Raw genomic sequence first — 12492 nt, 5'->3', positions numbered from 1 at the left:
TTTGAGCGATCGGGGCCTGAACATGCAGGAGGGAGAAAGGCGTTCAAGGAATAGAGTGAATTGGAACGATGTGGTATACCAGGGTCGACGTGCCGTCAATGGATTGAACCACGGCATGTGAAGCGTCTGGGGTAAACCATGAAAAGTTTTGTGGGGCCTAGATGTGGAAAGGGAGCTGTGGTTTCGGTGCATTATACATGACAGCTAGAGACTGAGTGTGAACGAATGTGGCCTTTGTTGTCTTTTCCTAGCGCTACCTCGCGCGCGTGCGGGGGAAGGGGATGTCATTTCATGTGTGGCGAGGTGGCGATGAGAATGAATAAAGGCAGAATGAATTATGTACGTGTAAAAATATATAAGTCTGTCTATGTATATATATGTATACGTTGAAATGTATAAGTATGTATATGTGCGTGTGTGGACGTGTATGTATATACATGTGTATGTGGGCGGGTTGGGCCATTCTTTCGTCTGTTTTCTTGCGCTACCTCGCTAACGCAGGAGACCGACAAAGTATAATAATAAATGAAATTAAGTTTATTGTATTTTCATCTTATTTCAGCCTCTGTACTATATTTCTTTCTGACTTTCACCTGCTGTACTGACCATAACTTATTATCGGCAGTTTATACCTTACTTTCAGCTGCTCTGCTGTAATTATATCTTCCAGCTGCTCTTCTATTATTATACCTTGCTTCCAGCTGTTCTGCGATAATCATAACTAACTTCCAACTAGTCTACTATAGATATATCTAATTCTCAGCTTCTTTGTCATAATCGCATTTTTGGTGCTGTTTAACTAAAAAAAAAAATCGTGTCAAGCAAGGTCATGTAGCGCATGAGCCTTTATAGCTTAGCCATTGACGTCGTTTAGTGTGAATCACGCGCGACCCTGCTCCGAGTTCCGGCCAAATTCCTTTTCTTTTTTTCTTTTTTTTGAAGCAACAGTCACGAACAAAAGTCCACATCAAGGCCGGGTCTTAATTGATATATGGAAGGTTAATGAAAGGGATAAGAAGGGACAAGGGGAAATATCTACGGGTATTGGAAAGTGAAAAAATCTCATAAAACGTGCCATGTCATAGTTACTGGGAAAACCAGGGAGGGTAGAGCTCCAAAGCTTCGAATGAAGCAGTTATGAAAACAACTTGATCTTGAGTTGCTAACGGATACACAGTAATCATTGCCGGAGCACTGCAGCATTTTGCCAGGATTGCGTGGTCTAGCCAGAAGTGGGAGCACACAAGCAGCCAGCTTTCGCGAGCAAAAACCAGAGTTATACCTATAGAAATGGGAAAGCGAACGAACGCTAGCTGGGTCAAGTTTTGAAGTTGACCTGTTAAGACATTAGTCGGACCGATTTCGACTTGCCTTTGTTAAGTAAGGATGCAGAGCTAGAACCATCTCAGACAGAGTGAGTGTATGTGATCTTAGTCACCTTTAGTATCAGAAGAAAGTGTTAACGGTATTTTGATGGGTGGTTATTGCTTGAGATTGACGGCCTTAATATCCCTGGCTGATACACATGCCTCAAGTTTAATCAATCAGACGAGTTCAAACTTTGGGAGGTTAATGATGTCATCCTGGTAGATACACAAGCATATCTCCAAAATTGGTGGTTGATCAACCGCCAGCTTTGCATATAAGCCTGAGGATATAAGCCAGGACTTGTGGATTATTCTCCTGAAAAAGAAGTTATCGAAGCTAGTTGAGTTCCAATTTGGTAATCCATTCAAAGCCACAGCTGATATTTTCATCGTTGATGTTTTGAAATTCTGTATGCTGACCAATTTTAAATCCCATTCTAATCTTTTGTTTGTTATACATCTCATCAATTGGTCCTCGTCATTTAAAAAAAAAAAAAAATACAGCCAACCACTAGATTCATACTAGGTGAACCAGAGCATATGAAGTGATAAAGGCAAACCATGGAACAGCCTGTAGGGCTTGGCTGTGAATGATAAGCTTTGGTTTCAGTTCATTATACGTCACAATCAGAGAATGGATGTGTGCAAATGACACCGTTGATCTTCATTACCTAACGCTACTTTGCATAGGCGGGAAAAGCAATTGGGTTTTAGGGCCGATTGACCTCAAACTTGGTGGGGTAGGTACTCTGGTTTGGTAAGCGCAGACAACTGGCTGTTTTGAAGGATTTTATGAGGCTAAAGCCAAACCTCTATGAGGCGTACATTTAACTGTTCCTTAAATTCTCAAAATTGAGATGAAATTCTGCATAGTTACCTTTCTACAAGCCCCGTACAAGGCATAGGAAAGCTAAGCGATCTGAGTCATTTCTGATGATCATAATCTAAAAGGTTCAAAGATCACTGAAAACACGCTTTGGCCATATTTCATCATATTTCAACCCATGTTGATGAAATCTGAGAAAAAGATATGATTTTATATGACCCACCCTATATGTATATTAAACATCATTTGACCATTTCCAACTACTCTTTAAGGGTCAATGTTCAGAAAAAAGTTTTTACGGCTGCTGCTTGATCTTATTACAAACGGTGCTTATGGAATTTAGCCCAAACGTGTCTTCCTACATACCCTGCATAAAACTGATGACATATTAGTGATGACCAATGTCAGCCTTTAATTTTTATCATTTTTGGTCAGATTCACTCGGTAACAGATGCATCCCCAAATCATCTCGGGTCTTGGTAAAAAGCTATACAACATGTATTTGAAGTGAGACCTATTATTTTACCTATGATTTTCGCTCATAGAATACTGTCTCGTAGTTTACATATGTTTTGTTTATGAGATACAACTCATGTTACCTGGTGTATCTTTAAAGATTTGGTTAAAAGTATTTAATAGATCTGTATTATCATGTACCTTATGGAGGGCAATAAATTGTTTTCCCTTGTTTCTTCTCCCACTTTCTTCCCTATTCTTCGTCCTGAATTATACAGTTTAGAGGTCTGTCTTAAATGAAATTACAAATAAGTTTCCCAATCATCTTTGTTTCAGTTAGTTTCTGGATGATTATGATCCTTAAGACTATATCTGTTTTTACACAAGCAGATATCTAACTATACTATTATTTTCTTTATTATTTTGCTTTGTCGCTGTCTCCCGCATTTGCAAGGTAGCGAAAGGAAACAGACGAAAGAAATGGCCCAACCCACCCCATACACATGTATATACATACACGTCCCCACACGCAAATATACATACCCATACATCTCAATGTACATATATATATACACACAGAGACATATACGTATATACACATGCATACAATTCACACTGTCTGCCTTTATTCATTCCCATCGCCACCTCGCCACACATGGAATAACATCCCCCTCCCCCCTCGTGTGCGAGGTAGCACTAGGAAAAGACAACAAGGCCCCATTCGTTCACACCCAGTCTCTAGCTGTCATGCAATAATGCCCGAAACCACAGCTCCCTTTCCACATCCAGGCCCCACAGAACTTTCCATGGTTTACCCCAGACGCTTCACATGCCTTGATTCAATCCACTGACAGTACGTCGACTCCGGTATACCACATCGATCTAATTCACTCTATTCCTTGCCCGCTTTTCACCCTCCTGCATGTTCAGGCCCCGATCACTCAAAATCTTTTTCACTCCATCTTTCCACCTCCAATTTGGTCTCCCACTTCTCCTTGTGCCCTCCACCTCCGACACATTTATCCTCTTGGTCAATCTCTCCTCACTCATTCTCTCCATGTGCCCAAACCATTTCAAAACACCCTCTTCTGCTCTCTCAACCACGCTCTTATTTCCACACATCTCTCTTACCCTTACATTACTTACTCGATCAAACCACTTCACACCACATATTGTCCTCAAACATCTCATTTCCAGCACATCCACCCTCCTGCGCACAACTCTATCCATAGCCCACGCCTCGCAACCATACAACATTGTTGGAACCACTATTCCTTCAAACATAGCCATTTTTGCTTTCGGAGATAATATTCTCGACTTCCACACATTCTTCAAGGCTCCCAGGATATTCGCCCCCTCCTCCACCCTATGATTCACTTCCGCTTCCATGGTTCCATCTGCTGCCAGATCCACTCCCAGATATCTAAAACACTTTACTTCCTCCACTTTTTCTCCATTCAAACCCACCTCCCAATTGACTTGACCCTCAACCCTACTGTACCTAATAACCTTGCTCTTATTCACATTTACTCTTAACTTTCTTCTTTCACAAACTTTACCAAACTGTCACCAGCTTCTGCAGTTTCTCACTTGAATCAGCCACCAGCGCTGTATCATCAGCGAACAACAACTGACTCTATTCCCAAGCTCTCTCATCCACAACAGACTGCATACTTGTCCCTCTTTCCAAAACTCTTGCATTCACCTCCCTAACAACCCCATCCATAAACAAATTAAACAATCATGGAGACATCACACACCCCTGCCACAAACCTACATTCACTGAGAACCAATCACTTTCCTCTCTTCCTACACGTACACATGCCTTACATCCTCGATAAAAACTTTTCACTGCTTCTAACAACTTGCCTCCCACACAATATATTCTTAGTACCTTCCACAGAGCATCTCTATCAACTCTATCATATGCCTTCTCCAGATCCATAAATGCTACATACAAATCCATTTGCTTTTCTAAGTATTTCTCACATACATTCTTCAAAGCAAACACCTGATCCACATATCCTCTACCACTTCTGAAACCACGCTGCTCTTCCCCAATCTGATGCTCTGTACATGCCTTCACCCTCTCAATCAATACCCTCCCATATAATTTACCAGGAATACTCAACAAACTTATACCTCTGTAATTTGAGCACTCACTCTTATCCCCTTTGCCTTTATACAATGGCACTATGCATGCATTCTGCCAATCCTCAGGCACCTCACCATGAATCATACATACATTAAATAACCTTACCAACCAGTCAAGAATACAGTCACCCCCTTTTTTAATAAATTCCACTGCAGTACCATCCAAACCTGCAGCCTTGCCAGCTTTCATCTTCCACAAAGCTTTTACTACCTCTTCTCTGTTTACCAAATCATTTTCCCTAACCCTCTCACTTTGCACACCACCTTGACCAAAACACCCTATATCTGCCACTCTATCATCAAACACATTCAACAAACCTTCAAAATACTCACTCCATCTCCTTCTCACATCACCACTACTTGTTATCACCTCCCCATTAGCCCCCTCCACTGAAGTTCCCATTTGCTCCCTTGTCTTACGCACTTTATTTACCTCCTTCCAGAACATCTTTTTATTCTCCCTAAATTTTAATGATACTCTCTCACCCCAACTCTCATTTGCCCTTTTTCACCTCTATACTGTACTCTATACTATAGCTACATATACCAGTTAGTAACCTGGTTTATTCTCTGACTCTCTGTATCCTACTTCATAACTTGGTTTGCATGAACTTCACTGAATACAGCATTACTCATGATCCACTTCATCATTTCTATTCAGCTCCAAAATGCCGAGCCGTTCCATTACCACATTTTCTGTCACATACTCCAACTCTCCATCATAGTTAGTGGCCCTAGTCCCCTACAGTCCTATTCTCCAATAATGGACATATTTTTCCCATTTCTCAGTTGGCGGGAAGCTAAATACTTCCTAAGGAGATTTACTGGTTCTCACACTGCTTTCATCATCAAGTCTGATAGCCGGAGAATCCAAAAAATTAGTATTTTACGTAACACTTTTTTTCTAATTTACATGGTATTCGGATATCTAGGGATATTCTCTTTGAATGATTGTGTCGCTTCTGTCATGCTGGTAAAATGAACTCCATACAGATATCATGCCTTATATTTATTTATTTATTATACTTTGTCGCTGTCTCCCGCGTTTGCGAGGTAGCGCAAGGAAACATACACATGTATATACATACGTCCACACACGCAAATATACATACCTACACAGCTTTCCATGGTTTACCCCAGACGCTTCACATGCCTTGATTCAATCCACTGACAGCACGTCAACCCCTGTATACCACATCGCTCCAATTCACTCTATTCCTTGCCCTCCTTTCACCCTCCTGCATGTTCAGGCCCCGATCACACAAAATCCTTTTCACTCCATCTTTCCACCTCCAATTTGGTCTCCCTCTTCTCCTCGTTCCCTCCACCTCCGACACATATATCCTCTTGGTCAATCTTTCCTCACTCATTCTCTCCATGTGCCCAAACCATTTCAAAACACCCTCTTCTGCTCTCTCAACCACGCTCTTTTTATTTCCACACATCTCTCTTACCCTTACGTTACTTACTCGATCAAACCACCTCACACCACACATTGTCCTCAAACATCTCATTTCCAGCACATCCATCCTCCTGCGCACAACTCTATCCATAGCCCACGCCTCGCAACCATACAACATTGTTGGAACCACTATTCCTTCAAACATACATATCATGCCTTACGTTTTCATATTTTCATATGTGATTTCCATGCATCTCTGTTGAAACTAGGGCTTACTGGACCCTTCTACCATGTAATGTCCTTGAGCTATCATGCTAACGAAGATGATGGATGTCCACAGAAAGAAAGACAATATAAGGGGTGACAGCATAGTATCCTACATATAATTTTGTAGTGATGGAACACAGAAAAAAAAGAGTGAAGATCTGGAAGAAGCTTAGCAATATTGGTACGTGGGAGTGGACTTGGCAGCATACTGAACCACGGAGGGTTGAGGCATGACAAGGTGGAAGATGGAGGTAAGGTCCCGGGCACTAAGGAATGTTTTGAAGGAAATACTAAGTGTCTATAAGGACAAAGATGAGTGTGCTAAGGTATATCAATCCCGTCAGTGTTGTCTGGATATGGATCTTGTCAGTTCATTGATGTGCTGGAAATGAAGTGAATGAGGATGATATCTGGCTCATGGCAGGTTAGTTCAAGTAAGAAATAACAAGATGTGTGGTGGAAACTGGGTAGATGGAAGGGAGGTGGAGGCAGAGGATATATGAAGGAAGCAAGGGGGAGGGCAGAGACCAAGATGTGAAGGGAGCAAAGGGAAAGTCCAAAACAGCAACAAACTGGGTGTGAGCAAATGAGGCTGCTGTTCACCTGCTCCTGACAATACCCCATGAAGGTGGAAGGATGGAGTGAAAAAGATTTGAGTGATCAGGGCCTGAACATACAGGAGGGTGAGAGGCATGCAGGGAACAGAGTAAATTGGAACGATGTGGTATACTGGGGTTAACGTACTGTCAATGGACTGAACCAGGGCATGTGAAATGTCTGGGGTAAACCATGGAAAGGTCTCTGGAAAGCTAGAGACTGAGTGTGAATGAATGTGGCCTTTTCTCTGTCTGTTTTCCTGGGGCTACCTCACTGAAGCAGGGGGTGGCGATACTGTTTCCTAAGGGGCAGGGTAGTGCCAGATATGGATGAAGGCAAGCAAGTATAAACATGTACATGTGTATATATGTCTGTATGTGTATGAATATGTATGTGTATGTATATGTGCATGTATGGGCATTTATGTATATATATATATATATATATATATATATATATATATATATATATATATATATATATATATATATATATATATATGTGTGTATATCAGTGGGCTGACGCAGGGTCTGCAGACTTGGATAGAAGTTCTTACAAAGGTTAGACCTTGGATGTAAAGGAAAAGAAGACTATAAAAGACATTTGCAAATGTGTGAAGACAAAAAGTTAGAAAACAGAGATAAATTATATGGCATAAGTCATGCCCAGAAGTAAAGTTTTTGAGACAAATAAGATCAGCCATCCAGTCATAGAGATAAGATGATTCTAGGCACCTGTTCAGCACTCCCATGTTATGACAGTTCTTCCCTGGTTAGCTGCAGTGTTTATACTGTATATTTTCAATTTTTGAAAAAGTCTCAAATATGAATTGCAAAACTTTATCTAATTAAGTGTAATAATGTACCTAGCCACCCTCACATACCATAACCATATAAAATAAAAACAAACCTATAACATTCTTCCTTTGGTAGGATTAGTACATACTACCTCTGACAGGTGGTATCCTCAGATTGGCACCACTGGCAATTCCTATTGATCATCACTTCCTTTCATGTTTTAACCTTCCACTAACAAGATGCTACAATTCAGTCTGTGGGTGAAGATGTTTAGTGAAACAACCGAGGTAACCAAGAAACTAAATTTGTTTGTCTTTTATCATATTCTTTGTAAGTTTCTCTGGAGGTCATTCTTAACAGTCTCCTTATGGACAGTCAGATCATCTCACCAAAAGAAGAGAATTTATAATGAGTTACCAGTCTAAAAATGCCACCTGCTATCAGTGTTTGGTACTAACCCTACAATAGGAAAAACCTTCAGTGTCATGTTTATTGTTATTGTTTTCTTTACCAATAACAAGCTCTGCTATACCATGCATTCTTCTTTAGGTACCATTATTTTTCTTCACCCTCACAGATATACTGTATACTGTGTAACACATAGCAGACAAGAAACTGTTTTTATAAATAATGTACCTGGATTTTCAGGGAAAGATTTTCCATTGACTAAAACTTTTTAATTTCCAAGATGTGCTAAGCCTGAATCAAAACATTCTTGTGTTTAGTTCACACATGAGCTGGACAATAAGAGCAGTTAAAGTGAGCAAACAAATAGTATGTGTATTGGCATGTTTACTTACACAATCTGTTTGGATTATTTCTTTACTAGAAATGTAAAATTGCTTACATCAATAACAGTAAAAAATATACAGAAATATAGTTTCTCTAGATTATTTATAAATGTAATACTATACAACATACAAATATAATGTAAAATCTATGTAAGAAAATATTGAAGTAAGGAACTATCATTATCCTAAAATTACCATTTCTAATTATTCTTCCAACAATCAAATTACAGAAAAATCTTAATATCTTTACCATAACACTCTTTCATGAATCTTAATTTTCTTTTAACAGCAACTTGCAAACTCATATATATCAATTTAGTGCCAGGAATGGATGAAGACAAGCAAGTATGAATATGCACAGGTGTATATATGTATATGTCTGTGTATGTGTATGATGATATGTATATGTGTGTGCACGGGAATTTATGTATATGTATGTGAGGGATTGGGTCATTCTCAACAAACTTATACCTCTGTAATTTGAACACTCACCTTTATCCCCTTTGCCTTTGTACAAAGGTACTATGCATGCATTCCACCAATCCTCAGGCACTTCACCTTGAACCATACATACATTGAATATCCTCACCAACCAGTCAACAGGATTCCCCTCTCGTTTTTTTTTTTAATTTTCCAAAAAAAGGAACAAAGAAGGGGGCCAGGTGAGGATATTCACTCAAAGGCCCAGTCCTCTGTTCTTAACGCTACCTCGCTAATGCAGGAAATGGCAAATAGTTTAGTTAGAAATATATATATATTCCTATGAGTCCACAGGGAAAATGAAACATGAAAAGTTCCCAAGTGCACTTCCATGTAATAATCACATCATCAGGGGAGACACGAGAGAAATATAAGTCAGTTGATATAAATCGAAGAGATGAAGCTAGGACGCCATTTGGTAAACATGTTTACCAAATGGCGTCCTATATATATATTTTTTTTTTTTTTTTTTTTTTTTTTTTTATACTTTGTCGCTGTCTCCCGCGTTTGCGAGGTAGCGCAAGGAAACAGACGAAAGAAATGGCCCAACCCCCCCCCCATACACATGTACATACACACGTCCACACACGCAAATATACATCCTACACAGCTTTCCATGGTTTACCCCAGACGCTTCACATGCCTTGATTTACTCCACTGACAGCACGTCAACCCCTGTATACCACATCGCTCCAATTCACTCTATTCCTTGCCCTCCTTACACCCTCCTGCATGTTCAGGCCCCGATCACACAAAATCTTTTTCACTCCATCTTTCCACCTCCAATTTGGTCTCCCTCTTCTCCTCGTTCCCCCCACCTCCGACACATATATCCTCTTGGTCAATCTTTCCTCACTCATTCTCTCCATGTGCCCAAACCATTTCAAAACACCCTCTTCTGCTCTCTCAACCACGCTCTTTTTATTTCCACACATCTCTCTTACCCTTACGTTACTTACTCGATCAAACCACCTCACACCACACATTGTCCTCAAACATCTCATTTCCAGCACATCCATCCTCCTGCGCACAACTCTATCCATAGCCCACGCCTCGCAACCATACAACATTGTTGGAACCACTATTCCTTCAAACATACCCATTTTTGCTTTCCGAGATAATGTTCTCGACTTCCACACATTTTTCAAGGCTCCCAAAATTTTCGCCCCCTCCCCCACCCTATGATCCACTTCCGCTTCCATGGTTCCATCCGCTGACAGATCCACTCCCAGATATCTAAAACACTTCACTTCCTCCAGTTTTTCTCCATTCAAACTCACCTCCCAATTGACTTGACCCTCAACCCTACTGTACCTAATAACCTTGCTCTTATTCACATTTACTCTTAACTTTCTTCTTCCACACACTTTACCAAACTCAGTCACCAGCTTCTGCAGTTTCTCACATGAATCAGCCACCAGCGCTGTATCATCAGCGAACAACAACTGACTCACTTCCCAAGCTCTCTCATCCCCAACAGACTTCATACTTGCCCCTCTTTCCAGGACTCTTGCATTTACCTCCCTAACAACCCCATCCATAAACAAATTAAACAACCATGGAGACATCACACACCCCTGCCGCAAACCTACATTCACTGAGAACCAATCACTTTCCTCTCTTCCTACACGTACACATGCCTTACATCCTCGATAAAAACTTTTCACTGCTTCTAACAACTTGCCTCCCACACCATATATTCTTAATACCTTCCACAGAGCATCTCTATCAACTCTATCATATGCCTTCTCCAGATCCATAAATGCTACATACAAATCCATTTGCTTTTCTAAGTATTTCTCACATACATTCTTCAAAGCAAACACCTGATCCACACATCCTCTACCACTTCTGAAACCGCACTGCTCTTCCCCAATCTGATGCTCTGTACATGCCTTCACCCTCTCAATCAATACCCTCCCATATAATTTACCAGGAATACTCAACAAACTTATACCTCTGTAATTTGAGCACTCACTCTTATCCCCTTTGCCTTTGTACAATGGCACTATGCACGCATTCCGCCAATCCTCAGGCACCTCACCATGAGTCATACATACATTAAATAACCTTACCAACCAGTCAACAATACAGTCACCCCCTTTTTTAATAAATTCCACTGATTTGGTAAACAGAGAAGAGGTAGTAAAAGCTTTGCGGAAGATGAAAGCCGGCAAGGCAGCAGGTTTGGATGGTATTGCAGTGGAATTTATCAAAAAAGGGGGTGACTGTATTATTGACTGGTTGGTAAGGTTATTTAATGTATGTATGACTCATGGTGAGGTGCCTGAGGATTGGCGGAATGCATGCATAGTGCCATTGTACAAAGGCAAAGGGGATAAGAGTGAGTGCTCAAATTACAGAGGTATAAGTTTGTTGAGTATTCCTGGTAAATTATATGGGAGGGTATTGATTGAGAGGGTGAAGGCATGTACAGAGCATCAGATTGGGGAAGAGCAGTGTGGTTTCAGAAGTAGTAGAGGATGTGTGGACCAGGTGTTTGCTTTGAAGAATATATGTGAGAAATACTTAGAAAAGCAAATGGATTTGTATGTAGCATTTATGGATCTGGAGAAGGCATATGATAGAGTTGATAGAGATGCTCTGTGGAAGGTATTAAGAATATATGGTGTGGGAGGCAAGTTGTTAGAAGCAGTGAAAAGTTTTTATCGAGGATGTAAGGCATGTGTATGTGTAGGAAGAGAGGAAAGTGATTGGTTCTCAGTGAATGTAGGTTTGCGGCAGGGGTGTGTGATGTCTCCATGGTTGTTTAATTTGTTTATGGATGGGGTTGTTAGAGAGGTAAATGCAAGAGTTTTGGAAAGGGGGGCAAGTATGAAGTCTGTTGGGGATGAGAGAGCTTGGGAAGTGATTCAGTTGTTGTTCACTGATGATACAGCGCTGGTGGCTGATTCAAGTGAGAAACTGCAGAAGCTGGTGACTGAGTTTGGTAAAGTGTGTGAAAGAAGAAAGTTAAGAGTAAATGTGAATAAGAGCAAGGTTATTAGGTACAGTAGGGTTGAGGGTCAAGTCAATTGGGAGGTAAGTTTGAATGGAGAAAAACTGGAGGAAGTAAAGTGTTTTAGATATCTGGGAGTGGATCTGGCAGCGGATGGAACCATGGAAGCGGAAGTGGATCGTAGGGTGCGTGAGGGGGCGAAAATCCTGGGAGCCTTGAAGAATGTGTGGAAGTCGAGAACATTATCTCCGAAAACAAAAATGGCTATGTTTGAAGGAATAGTGGTTCCAACAATGTTGTATGGTTGCGAGGCGTGGGCTATGGATAGAGTTGTGTGGAGGAGGGTGGATGTGCTGGAAATGAGATGTTTGAGGACAATGTGTGGTGTGAGGTGGT

The 12492-nt window shown here is 40.8% G+C and overlaps 1 long non-coding RNA gene across 1 annotated transcript; it reads left to right on the top strand.

Annotated features, from left to right (window-relative positions):
* Positions 1–1147: 1147 nt before the first annotated feature.
* Positions 1148–9586, top strand: LOC139759917 (uncharacterized). Its single transcript, XR_011715168.1, has 3 exons — positions 1148–1414; positions 6546–6723; positions 8002–9586. It is a non-coding gene; the product is annotated as an uncharacterized lncRNA (long non-coding RNA).
* Positions 9587–12492: the final 2906 nt, after the last annotated feature.

This window comes from Panulirus ornatus, chromosome 3 (genome assembly GCF_036320965.1).
Source record: "Panulirus ornatus isolate Po-2019 chromosome 3, ASM3632096v1, whole genome shotgun sequence".
Classification (NCBI taxonomy): Eukaryota; Metazoa; Arthropoda; class Malacostraca; order Decapoda; family Palinuridae; genus Panulirus; species Panulirus ornatus.
This window is presented reverse-complemented; position numbering and strand designations above follow the sequence as displayed.